We start from the raw sequence: 8,345 nt of genomic DNA on the forward strand, positions 1-8,345 counted from the left end.
TATTTGCCTTTGGGATCTCTTATTGTCACCTTGGTTAAATAAAAAAATTAAGTTTTGTAATATGTAATCCTATTCAGGCATGTGCTTTAAAATGTTGAGGTTTTTTTAACAAACTTCCCAAGATTTAAATTGTAAATAAAGTCACTTTGACTCATTAGGCCTTTTTATTTGGTATGTTAAGTTACTCTGGAAGCTCTGTTAAGCCTTAGGTTACATTTGGGTAAGTGCTATGATTATTCTAGAGATGATATGCAGTTCCTAAAGTTTTAATATGTTCTGGTATAAGACCATCACTTAATAATTTGATTATTGAAGTCTTACGTGTCACAGAACTAACCAGATTACCTTGCCAGCCATATTGTAACCTCTCATCAGAGCTTTAACCATGTCCATTTTTGAGTCTTTTGTCACTTACAGATATTGTTCTTATTCTCTTGTATAATATTTCATCCTCAAGGAGATTCATATAAAGAACTTTTAGGACAAATACAGGTATTCAGTATCTTTAAGAGCAAAAAATTGAAATGTAAGAATTTCCAGAACTAATTAAAGCTGCATTCAAACTAAACAAGAATAGTAACATGGGACTAAGTAAATTGGGAAAAACGATTATAGGTTTGTTTTGTAACTCTTGGTTGAAACATTGCTGGTTCTTTAATATTTGCTTTTCCAGACTAAGGCAGTTTTCTCTTAAGACGTTAGTGATATGCAGAAATAATAAGACAAACCAAAGCATTTAACTTTTTTCTCTACGTGAACCCTCCAAAATGCAAAAGGTCTCTCAGTAACTATTCTTTCTTCCATGGCAATCATAGTCATTTGCATAAGTTCAATAAGAATCTGTTCTCCTTATAACAGGACACCATTGGAAACACTGGTTATTTTACCAAGGCTTTGACTGGAATGTCATATTTGAGAGAGACATGCAGAGACTCAGCTGTGATCAAACAGCTTTAAAGAACTAAGGTTGACTTTATGAAACATGGAGCTGTAAAGCCCCTTGGAAATGTTGGCCTGATACCTTGCTTACAGAGTTTTGGCGGAGTTTTGGCGGCCTCACTAGGTAAGTAAATGTCACTTCCTGGCAGGTGCAGGAACCTCCAGATACTTTGGGAAGCTCATGAAGAGGAATTTGCCCAAATCTATAGGTATTGCAGGCAATTCTGATGGCAAGTACTTGGCTTGGCTTCTGGCCTGGAGAGGCTACTAAAAGTTCAACCTAGAGATTCCTTATAAAAAAAGTTCCAGCAAAGCAGATTCTAAAAGATCAGTATGATCTATCACTATTCTTGCTGAGCTTCTGTAAATAATTTGGCCAAGTTTGTTAAAATTGGACTTGTTTAGTAAAATTAATTAGTCTTGATTTGGCTTTCTCTGGAAATGAGGGTTATCTTAGAGAGAAAAATTATGTTTCAATAACCCACCTTTATGAATATTAAATCTTAGTGTTGATTATCCTTAAATGTTGTTTGCCTAAGCTAGACAACTTGATAAGCTTTAGAGAAATTGACACAATAGTTCATGAATAGGCAATCTTCTTGCTTGTTATTCTGTGGGGGTAAATAATAACAGGACTCTATGGGATTATCATTAAACACCTGAAAAAAAATGGATTTGATTCTCCAACAATTGTATAATGCATCTAGCACCTTGACCAATTCTGTGTGGCTGGGAGGACAAAATCGCTCCTTAAAAGCCAGAGTGTACCCCACTCCATGGGGTTAACTGTGGTCTTGTGGAGATAATGGATGGCCCCACTTTCTTTATGATTGAATTAGATGGTACACTTGGGGATGCCCTTATCTCTTGAGACAAGTCTTCTCAGTGTTTCCTTATAATTAGGATATTGTTAAGGCTGGACCTCAAACAAAAGGGCCTTCTTGATGGTTTTATTACTTAGTCACATTTATCCTAGAAGCCACCTCTATTGAGGTACAATTGCAAACAAAGGCTTTAGCCAAGCTTACAACAGCCCTTCTGGTAAAAGGAGCCTCAGAGCTCACTATGGGACAGTCCCTGACCGTAATGACTTCACATCAGGCCCAGAGTGTCTTAGAGACCAAAAGCCACCAATGGTTGATGGGAAGCTGACTTATTAAATACCAGGCTATGCTTATCAATATGCCTGGAATTATACTTACAACCTGTCAAACTTTAAACCCAGCTACCCTTATGCCTGAGCCTGACCATTGAACTTCTATAAGCATAACTGTTCAGAGGTTACTGATCTTGTTCATTCTAGTTGACCAGATTTAAGATGCCCCTATTAAAAATGCAGATGACAGTTGGTTTACCAAGGGGACTAGTTTCATGGAAAAGGGAATAAGAAAAGCTGGGTTTGCCATAGTCAGTCTAACTTAAGACTGTTGAGGCCAAAGCCCTGTCAGCAAATACATCTGCCCCAACAGCAGTTAATAATGCCCACCGACGCTTTGCAGTTGCCAAAAGCCTTAAAAATCATTATTTTACTGACTCCAAAATATGCCTTCCTAGTCCCATATGCCCATGGAGCAATTTGAAGAAAAGGGGATTATTATCAAGCAATAACTCCCCAATCAAATGTGGGCCTAAAATTACTACACAGATTCACAGGATGGCCCTCCAAAACCGAATAGCCCTTGAAATCCCGACTGCAGTTCAAGGAGGCCCAAAACTAGATGGCTGGCTCCTAATGGACCCAATGGTTCTCTGTGTCCATAGCTTCCCCCAGGCTGGTTAGCCCCCTGTTCTCTGGGTTTTACCTGGATACACAGACACATTCTTAAAACCATTACCAACCCAGCCAACCTTCCAAATTTAAAACAATGGTGGACATGTTCTACGTCTCATTGGCATGACCAACTGACATCCATCTCTGTTCCCTCTCTGAGACTGGAGGATGTTGTTTGGCACATGGAAGCTGCTAATAAGTACCCGGTCAAAGCCCTAAATGACACTCAAAGTAGCATTTCTCTATTAAATACTGAGGTGACACAAATGTGTGATGCAGTTTTCAACATAGAATGGCATTAGATGTTTTAGCTGCTGCACAAGGTAGAACTTGTGCTATCATAGAAACAGAATGCCGTGCATACACTCCAGATGACCACAGAAATATGTCTCGGTTTCTAACTGACATGAATCCTCAAATTGACACTTTAAATGATCTGTCTTTCCTTTAGTGATTGCTTTAAACTTGGGTCTTTGATTCAGACTTCTTTTTCTCATTATAATATTAGTTGTCATTTCCAGAGTCTCCCTGCCTGGTGCCAAGACACTTTCATTGACGTAACTTCCTGCTGACAGATGATCTTTCCTACTCGCGGAGGTTCACATATGTCATCCGGATTGGATTCAGCTGCCCCCCCTTTCGTAACTCCCCTTTATGTTCCCCAACTGACCAATATTGACCCCTAGGTAAGGACATCTCTATGCCCCTATTCAGCAGGAAGAAGCTACAGAAGATGAGACCTTCCACCTTCAACAACCTTAAAGATTTAAGGGTCACAATTGTTCAGGGGTGAAATGATGAGGGAGCAGAAGGCTAGCTGAGGATAAAGCACAAGCTGACACCCTGAACCCCCACCCCCCAGTCCTGGGTGGGATACTTGTGACATTCCACCAGGAAGCTCCCAATTGTCTTAATGTTAATGCCTTGCTAAAGGGAAAGACAACCTTAACTTGACAATGGCTAGGCCTCCCCTTTTCCTGTGAGTCCTCTCTAGCATTTGAAAGTTCTTTTTTTTTTTTAAGATTTTATTTTTTTATTTGAGAGAGAGAGAGCATGAGCAGAGGGAGGGGCAGGGGCAGAGGGAGAGGGAGAAGCAGACTCCCCGTTGAGCAGGGAGCCTGATGGGGCGCTTGATCCCAGGACCCCAAGATCATGACCAGAGCTGAAGGCAGACGCTGAACCGACCGAGCCACCCAGGTGCCCCTGTAGTTCTTTTGAGAACCTTTTCCCCTACCCCAACTCCCAAGCATATAATGAGTTTCCACTCACAACCCGGGGGCAGCAGCTCTTTCTGCCCACAGGTCCTGTCCTGTGCCGTAATAAAACCACCATTTTGCACCAGAGACATCTCAAGAATTCTTTCTTCATCGTTGGTTCTGGACCTCACCCCACCAAACCTCACCTGTATTCCAAAACCCCATCACAAGTCACCTGTGCACATGTTCCATCCTGCAGCAAAAGGGACCCTGCAGAGGTGCTTATGTTAAGGACCTTGAGATGGGGAGATGATCCTGGATTATCCAGGCGGCGCCCTGCAATGACAAGGGGGTCCTAAAACCCAAAGAGGCAGAGAAGGAGGTCGGAAGGAGGCTGTGTGAGGAGGACTCTGCCTCCTGGGGCTGGGGCTGGGGCTGAGCATGGAGGAGGGGCCTCTAGGAGCTGGAACAGGCAAAGAGACACACTGCCTGGTTAACCTGAAAAATAGAAACCGCCAGGTATTTTACCAGCCAAAATGGGATTCGTGGGAACACTAATGCTCTTTTAATATTATGCTTGGGAGTACAGTGTTGCCTTTGTGTAAATCTGACATCCAAAAGAGGGAGTTGTACATCTGTTTTATTCCCTGTAATAAAGGTGATTTCTGGGAATTGTTTAAAAAAAAAAATGGGATTCGTGGGGAATAAAAGGGAAAGGTGATGTGGGACAAACCAGCTGTGGCAAAACCGTAGGCGAGTCTGGAGAACAGGGGGAGGTAAGCTCTTCTTTTTGGAGAAAAGGGGTCAGTTGGGAAGGCTGTTATAAAAGTCCATCGGGGTGAACTGTGAGTTGGAAGTGTGCTGGCGTCTCCCTGGGGGACAAGGCTAGCGTTTCTTACTCTGGCTGGGTTAGTGGAGGCCTATCCATGTGCAATGTCAAGTCCCTGTAAGGTCAGATCAGTCTCTTCCCCTGGGGGCTGCAATGCCCTAGGAGGTAAGGAGGGTGAAAGAGCTCCCTTGCTGAAACCTCAGGACTGCACTTTAGTGAGGTTTCCCTTGACTTATTTCCACCCTCTCCTAGAGCCCCCAGAAGGGAAGGCAGCCCTGTGGACATTTGATTTGAGTCCAGTGAGAGCCCTGTTGGGACTTTGCACCGTCGGAACTGTAAGATAAAACATGTGTGTTCTTTTAAGGTGCCATGTTTAGGCGACTTGGTACCACAGGAATAGCAAACTGATGTAATCGTCTAGCTCATTCACCTCAGCGGTAATGAGATCTGGGGGATGCGATAAATTCTGTACAAATTCTGCAGGCTGTCTGTCCTAGGTCGACAGGTCAAGGGCCGGTTTTATTCGTGTTCACGTGCTACGTTTAGGTACCTGCTGATGGGATGTGGGCCTGGAGCGAATGGCCAAGGAAGAATTCTTGAGGCGTCTTCGGTACAAACAGGTTTTATGAAAGTTCAGGGACAGGAACCCCGGGCAGGAAAAGCTGCCCTGAGATTGTGAGGAGTGACTGATGATGTACTTTACATTGGGGGTAGAGGGTAGAGATAAAGAAGTCTCCAAAGGATTTTTAGGTGTTAAAGGAGACTTCCAGGATCCTGGAGGTCTGGCTATTTTCTAGCTAAGGTGCTTTTTCCTCTGGCGAAGCATTACCCTTAAGGCGGTTGTGAGCTCCTGGAGGAATGTCTTGCTCCGCCTGTCTCAGGTATGTATCCATGGACTGCAGGTTGTAAGGACATTTACTTTTACCGACATTTCTTTTGCTTTGTTCTCATCACTTGCCATCTTTTCTCTTTCCATTCTTTTCCCTGGGATTCACAGTCTGTTCCCTGCAGGGGCTCAGCAAGGTTCTTATAGGAATTGGTGGTCACACAGAAAGATTTTTAATTTTTAGGAGTGGGCTCTGTTACTTGCACGGGGAGGGGTAGGACACAACTTACAAAAAGGTGAATATTGGACAATCCTCCCATCAAAGGTACGAAGGAGCTCATTTTTGTTGCAATGAGTTCTCTTAAGGCACAGCGCTACTTTTCAACCTTTCACAAAGGGTGAAATAAAGAATGGGCTTTAGGGCCTTTCCTGGAAAGAGAGCTGTGCCTGGATCCTGAGCAGAGTGAGGTTTATATGACACCATGTGCTATTGCTTTCCTAAATGTTATGTACCGAAAATGAATTTTGTAGCAGCAGTACCTGAGTTGGCCACTGATTACTGACTATCCCGTCAGTGTGCACCAGCCCTGGTGGCACAGGGATGGAGGACAAATTGCTGGGATGCTGGAATCACCACAGGGCAACATGGTCCTGCCCTTGGTTTGTCTTTTTTTTTTTTTTTTTAAGATTTTATTTATTTATTTGACGGAGAGAGGGAGGCAGGCAGAGAGAGAGGAAGAAGCAGGCTCCCCGCTGCGCAGGACCCTGGCATAATTTCTGAGCCAAAGGCAGATGCTTACCCAACTGAGCCACCCAGGCACCCTGCTTTCCTTATCTTAATAGCTAACTGACTTTCATCCATTCTGCTGATTGGGCCAGCGAGTTCCTCTATATCGACGGCCAAAGGCCTTCATGGAAACACTTGAACAGCAGAGCGTGAGAGCAGATGCGCGGTCACCTCCATCGACTATAAAAGTAGGGGCAGCCCTACCTTGGGTGCGAGTCTTTTCTTGGGTCTTTTTGTTACTGGTGGTGGTGGTGATGGTTGTGAGGATCGTTTCTGAGGGTTTTGTTTGTTGTTATTGTCTGTGGTTTTAACTCTGTCTAGGAAATAATTGTGGAGTGATAGCTTTATAGTAATTCTTGGAAGGCAAAAGGACATAACTAAGGACTCTTCCCAAGGAATATTTGCAGGTCTCTATGCCACCATTTATGGAAGGACTTATACACTTTTCAACTGAGGGGTATCAGTGAAAATAAAACAACTAGGGGCACCTGGGTGGCTCAGTCATTAAGTGTCTGCCTTCTGCTCAGGTGATGGTCCCAGGGTCCTGGGACTGAGCCCCACACTGGTCTCCCTGCTCAGTGGGAAGTCTGCTTCTCCTTCTCCCTCTGCTTGCCGCTCCCCCTGCTTGTGCTCTCTCTCTGTCAGATAAATAAATAAAATCTTTAAAGAAAACTATTTATACTTTTGGGTCAGTGTTAGAGAAAAACAGTTTTCAGCTGTGGTCTGCAGCCCACCCGCATCAGAATCACCTGGGGTATTTATGTAAGAAATGCACATTGTGGGGCCCCACACCAACGAAATCTCTTGGCATTTGGGACCAAGGAAGTGGCTTCTCTGATCTCCACAGCTGATTCTAAGGCTCTCCAAATCTAAGAACCACTCTCTTCTATTTTCAGATTGGGGATTTTTACAAAATGAAGAAGGCAAGACTTCCTCTTTTAAACTTAGACTCCAAGTCTTAGACTATGACCTTCTTAGGGACAGTGTGCCTTTCCTACTCTTACACACTCAGCCTAGAGACTGGTGCCGAAATCAGAAACAGAGCAGGTGAGGAAAAATGATTTTTTTCTTTATACACATTTTCCTTTCAAAGCCACCAAAAAGACCGTGTTTCATTTCCTCTAACAGACCCTGTCCACCAGTTATGTTGCCCTCAACATATCACTATAGCAACATATATAAATATCTATGGTACATTTATACACACGTACATGCCTTCTAAAGCACTGTCAGGACACAGACTAGGCTTTCCCACAACGGGGGGCTTCTCAGGTGCCACTTCAAAATGATCACTGGTTTGTCTTACACATGACTTTCACTGGGCTTGGCCTGGCCACGAGTCCCAGTTCCCCAGAGAGGAGTTAGGGTGATGCAAGGCGACAGCATATTCAGAGCGAGGTGGCCACACTTTGGAGATCCTAAAAGAAGGGAACTAGGAGGTGCTAGGCTAAGCAGATGGTGCGTGGGAAGCCAGCGCTTTGGCCATGTGCATTCAAAGCACTCAGGAGCCGCGGTGTAGACTGACACCCAGCCTGACGGCGACCCGGCTGAGCTGGCCCCGGGGAAGCGTGGATCTGGGAGTCGTGCTGGCTGAGCCCCACTGGCCCTCAGGGCACCGCTGTCACTCGTGGGCTTTGGAACGGGCCGAAGAGCTCCCGTGTGGGGACCAGGTGTCCCATCTGTAGGCAGCAGGGCCCTGTGTCCCCTGAGCTGACCATCTGAGGACGGGCGCTGGAGCGAGAAGTGGCCGTTGCCAGTCCCCAGGCCAGTGCGGCACTAAGAAGCAGTGTCACGAGCTCCTCTACAGACTGTGCGTGTTTGCTCAGTGCGGGGCTGAGCAGCCCCTGGCGGATGGTGTCCCTTAGCCATAGGAGAGGCTGTCTGCTCTCCGCCCTCCTCCACCGGCCCGGCCTCTTGACTCCTCCTGGACCCTCCAGCAGGTGTGGAGGAGTGGGATCCAGGTCTCCTCAGTAGATTGGCATCTGCACCAAAGGGGG

This window comes from Eumetopias jubatus, unplaced genomic scaffold, assembly GCF_037043125.1.
Source record: "Eumetopias jubatus isolate StellerSeaLion01/CBP00866 unplaced genomic scaffold, mEumJub1_p1.0 scaffold_4, whole genome shotgun sequence".
Lineage (NCBI taxonomy): Eukaryota > Metazoa > Chordata > Mammalia > Carnivora > Otariidae > Eumetopias > Eumetopias jubatus.